The following is a 5746-nucleotide window of genomic DNA, read 5'->3' as shown; positions in this document are numbered from 1 at the left end:
CTGCATGCGCATGCTAGAAGTATTTGCAAACTAGGAATCTATTATTTCAAGGTCGTTATAAAATGCTTGTTTCTTTGGCTCTGCATAATTGACCTATTCTCAATGCCTTACTCGAGAGGTATAAAAGCTTTAATTACAGGTTTGACAAGCTGACTTTAAGGGCAAAACTCTTTTAACTTCAATTCTTTGCTTTTCTGCACGGTAACACACAGCCTGCCCAGCTAGCATGTCTCATGCTTCTGACTCATATGATATTGTGATAATAGTGTCTAGTATCAGACTAGTCATTATGTTAGCAAAAGTGTCTGAAAGAACACTACATGCAGGAGCAGCACACAAAATCACAAGCATTTTATTTACTAGGCACAGAAGAAATGTAGCAGATTAGGTTTTAGAAACAGAATTTTATGCACATTTCAGAATAGGAGAGGTAAGATCCATTTCAGCTCATGAAGCTAAACAGAACCTCTTTAGTGTGATCCATGAATGCAACTACAGGCGTCCAGTGCTTCACAGCCCTGGCTCCAGAATGACCTAGATTTGATATGAATTGCTGTACCTGTTAATCAGTGAACTGAATTGCTTGATTAAACTCTCCAGAATTACCATCAAGGAAGGCATCATCCAGAAGCCTTCTCACACATCTGACATGAATACTGCTATTAGAAAATGTCTACCTGAGAACTGATGTCTGTCAAGCACTGCCTGTGCAGTGGGACTGCTCAGATGGACAGGACCCTGCTGCTCTCTCTTCTTCATAGCGTTAATTCTTAAATATTTTAAGCAAGTCACTCCTAAATTAAGTCTTCCCAGATGCAGGAAACACACACTACTCTTCCAGCTTGCAGACTGTTTTTTCAGATGAAAGTATTCAGTCACTTGTTCTTTCCCACAGTCCCTTCACCTGTGGCCCAGCTTCTGCCCAGTTGCCCTGCCTGTCCTTTGAAATAATACGGTCCAATTTCTCCCTCACATTCACTTGTCCTTTTTTTCTGATGTTCAGCCAACAAGGGCCAGGCTCCAGGAGAATAGTCTCCTTCTTCTGTACCAGATGCAGTCCTCAGAGAGATGTACATTCTGAATGGCACAGTTCCTGCCTAAGTTCCCTGGCTACAGGGTTGTATGAGCTCCTTCTAGGAAAGATGTCCACTGCAAGTTACCAGAGTATAACTCCCCAGCCACTGCACCATCCAAACAGTCCCTGCTGTCCTGACATATCCTCTTATGTGCTCTAGCTCACAAACCATAGACCACTTGCTGAGTTTTCAGGCATCACCCACCTTGAAATGGCTTGCGACAGGCAGGAATGTCACAAAACAGCTGCATCTCAGTCATTTTGAAGCTTTGCAATCCAGGTGGTGAGCAGCACTCCCTGGAGGGTTTCTGATGACCTAAGCAGATCAAGTTGGAACTAGCTTCTGTAATATTTTTTGCTTCTCCTGGACCCTGCAGAGACTATGGATTCACAGGCCTGTGAACTCAAAGAACAAAGATGCTTTTGCTGAAGCAGAGATCCTCATCAAAGTTACTGGTTCACCACCCAGGTGTATATTTGTATGGGTGGGCAGATGCAGAAGTTCCCCCATGCACAGGAATTTCAGGAAAGAAGTACATGGACTGCCTTAATACCACATTTGTGCTTGGAACTTATGTGCTGGTTATTTTCATTAATAACAACACTGGTGTGTTGCTCATTTTTGGTAAGCAAAATATGAATAGGGCCATGGTTATTAGAGGGATAAAGACAATTGAAGCAGGAGGGATTTTTTCTTTCAGTTGTTCATTTTGCTGTTTTGAGGGCACTTTCTTTGTGGCTAGTAATTTTGTTCATGATGATCAACATTTGTATCACTTCCCAACACATTATCTACAGTGTTTGCAGCTCTCATGTCCTCATTTCTAAGGCGCCTGCCAGACTAGCCTGCAGTAATAGAATCCTGATTTTCAAACAAGGTGCTTCTGCTTGTTGTGTCCATGTATCATTTCACAGGATAGATTCATATGGATTTGATAGCACTGCTGCTTGTCCTACCTTCCTCCACTAAAAATCATAAAGAATGAGACAGAAATCTCTCAGAACAACTCAGAATGTGCCGCTGTAATTTGCTCACCATTACAAAATACTGCTGAAAAAGTCATAGATCTTCAATTGTTTCAATCGTTTTGTTTTTTCCTTTCTTTTTTTTAATGAATTGCTTCAAATCCTGTGGGGAGCCAGAGGGGTTGCTAAAAGCTATTAGACTGACACCAGAAACTTATGCTATAAACCATGTCCTGGCAAGTAAATGCCTTGCACTTTGGCACATTAGTTGTTGCTCCTTACAAGGCAAACAATACAAGTCATTTATCAGACAAGAATACCAGTTTAGGATGTCATAGGAGGATCCAAATTCAGGAGAGAGACATCTTTTCATCTGTTCTGGTAGCGGTTCTGTCACCCTGTGACCCAACCCATCTGTCCTCCTTCAGCCATAGGGATTAGGAGACTTACTTCCATTGCACTTCCAGTCAGATACTCTGCAGTGACTGGACTCCTGTCGCAGACTTAGATGTTTGCTCAGCAGTACAACCAGTTATCCAGGGAGACTGCTTTTCTTGCTCTTTTTAGCAGAGGCTTAGACTTCTTTCTGTAAAGGCTGCTTTTGGGTGAGTCCTACATTCTGTGCTTATGACATTTGGGATACCATAGGTTATGCAAAGAATACCTTTGCCCTTCAGGCAGGGAAATGCGAAAAGGATTTGAAGTTATTCCTTTCAAACACAGACTAGAACATGTTTGAGGCTTGCAAAGGCTGTCTCTTGGCAGGCCAGGAGTTTGACTGTGCCCATTACATGGTCCCCTGTGCAACGTGCTTTCCACTCAGGGGCTGAAATGAAGAAGTATTTGTGGAATGAGGCATATTACTGTCAATATCACTATAAAAAGAAGAAAAATGGCAGCTGTATAAAGTAGCTGAGGAGTTTGTTATACTAAAATAAGTCCCAGGAAGACTAATTAGTAGCAAGATAATGCATTCGTAGGTGTGAAGTAATATGCATATGGTAATGACAGATCTGTTAATCACATGCCTGCACATTTGATACATATTGTTCTTTCTTCTATTCCTCTTTGGGTATGGCATCCATTTACTTAGCCTATCCCTATATCCCCTCGACATCATAGGATGTATATGTGCATATAGTGACACTCTGAAAGGGGAGAAGGACATGTAAAAATTAGTTTTTATATAAAAAGATATACATTGCGATTTGTGTTGTAAAATATATAATTTACATGAGTGAAATGTTTGAAGATACAATACTCCATCCCAATATAGGCAACATTCCTACTTTCTGTAAAAGAAGTGAGTTTTACTCTGTTCAGTAAAACAGTGCTAAACTGCGTCAGTCTTCTCTGATGCAATCCAAAGGCCGGTCTGGTTTTACTGTAATGACAGGTCTTGTTACTACATACTAGCTGTAGCACCTTTGCTGCTGGTTCACTTGTATAAAGATCTTTTTATCAAAAGCCTTTTTCTGTTTGACTGAAGTGGATACAACTGGCAATTGCTTTATGGCTCTTTATTACTGTCTTAGGTTCTGTGGCTGACCTTGAGTGATCAAGTTCTCTCTCCTTGCAATTGCAGTTATTTGTACATAACACAAAATTAGGTTACGCAAACTGTATATATTATATGTATTTAATGTAATATTGTGTGTATAATATTGTCTGTATATACACTCTCCGTATATGAGCATTGGTCTCTGAGCCCTTGTTAAACATTTTCCAAGTATTTTCCCAATTTTTCTGGATTTTTTTTACTGTGCTAGATTCAATGATGTATTCTGTATGAATAGGTATGTAACCACCAGATCCTACATATAGTTCAAGTTCCCTTTCCTCTTCTCCTGTAGAAGCTTTCCTATTCCAGAACTCCTTCTTCAAAACAGAAAATGCCAGAGTCCCCCAGTTGTATCCAGCATACCTTCCTGACAAAATCAGGACATCTAGAGAAAACTAATCATTTACCTCTGCACAGTTTACTTTCTGCACACTGCTTGCATTTATGAACACGCTCACTGATTGTTCCCAAGATACTATATGCATGTAGCAGAATGAAAGCTGTATCTTATTTAAATTAATGAATAAAATAAATGAGTGCAGCATTTCCAAACCAAGCGATGAGAAGAGGAAAGCTAGGCAATATTCATGTATTAATTAAATTGAGAGCTCTCCACCAAAAAAAAAGAGAGTTGATTAATATTCTGACAGCTGCCATAGACTCATTCATGAAATGATGAGCATGAGAGGCACCACGGGAAGCAGGGTTTGTACTGGAGACAAAGTCATTCACTTGATGCACATTCTGCTAAAAGGAAGCAGCCAGGATATTGTAATTTATTCTTGTTGTGGGAAAAGAAATCTTAAATCCCCGCTGGAGAATTCACAGGACTTCTTTGCTCTTTAGATTTGCTTTATAGGTCTGCAAAGTCCAGCTTGGGAGACATCAGCATCAGTAATAACTATAGTACTTAGCACTTATTGTAATATGTTTCATCTGCAGGTCTCAGAGAGATTTGCAAGGTGAGTGCAGAATTATAATCCCCCTTTTAGAGAAACAGAATGGATACATAGAAAGGCTTGGTTGTATGACCAAGGGGACACAATAAGGTGAAATGGTGGTGGAGTGATTTCAAGTCCTTCTAATCTCAAATGCCAGTGTGGGCAAAGGTGGATTTATACCCATGTTTTGCAAAGCAATTCAATACTAGTAGAAATTGGAGTGCTGGAGAAATTGGAGTCTCAGTGAGCATATTAGAAAACACAATCAAGTGTATTGTTGCTTTTCTTAGTCTGAAAATCCACTACAGGTCTTTTTCAATATGAATGAACTGCTGGATAGTCACACCGTTTCAAGCCAGGTACCTAACCCAACAGTATAAAGTAAATGTACATCCTGTCCATACTGTTGAGGGAGACATCAGTATAGCACTCATACTCTGTGACAGGAAACTATGTGCCTCTGTAGCCTAACTCAAACAGTGAAATCAGAGACATGAAGTCAGGCAATGTGAATAGCCTCTGACATACCCAGTTCTAAAACTGATGGCCGGATCTGCAAAGTTGTGTAGTAATGTGTCCCATTAAAAGCTGTGAAAAGTTTGTGCTTTGCCTATGTTAGTGAGACTGGGCACCCTTTGCCCAGGCCTGATCTTCTCTGGATCTTAAATTGTCACAGTATTAAAGTGAGATTCAGCAACAATTGTTGCAATGTTATATAACCCACAGAGATAAATCTGAATATTAGAATTATTTCCACTGCCGAGATGACAGAAGTGTCTTAAATGCAAGATGCAATGGTAGTAATGATATTTCTGAACTGGGAACAAGTATTACTCTCCACGTGTGTAAAGGAAAAATTATTTCAGGGCTACACAGAAGGGTATTTGCTTGTGCCAGCTTCTTGTTTCAGTGGCTGGCTGTCTTTTGGCAACCTGCCATCTAATAATTCATTGCATGTCCATGGGGCATTTCGGTAGAGGAGGGACATATGTTAGTGCAAGAGTAGGGCTGGTGTCAATGCTTGATGCCAGTGACATGGAACAGAGGCTCTCAAAGGGTCTTGCACATCTGTCTGTCTAGCCAGTCACACGCTGCAGACTCTTTGTCCTTATTTCTGTCTGTTGGGTGTAAGAGCTAGAACTGACATAACGTGAAGCATATTTCAGATTTATTTTTAAGGAAGCTGCCTCGTGGCTTTTGTTG

This window comes from Nestor notabilis, unplaced genomic scaffold (genome assembly GCF_000696875.1).
Source record: "Nestor notabilis isolate BGI_N333 unplaced genomic scaffold, ASM69687v1 scaffold17020, whole genome shotgun sequence".
In the NCBI taxonomy this organism is placed as follows: Eukaryota; Metazoa; Chordata; class Aves; order Psittaciformes; family Psittacidae; genus Nestor; species Nestor notabilis.
The sequence above is the reverse complement of the archived record's forward strand: the minus strand, read 5'-3'. Positions refer to the sequence as shown.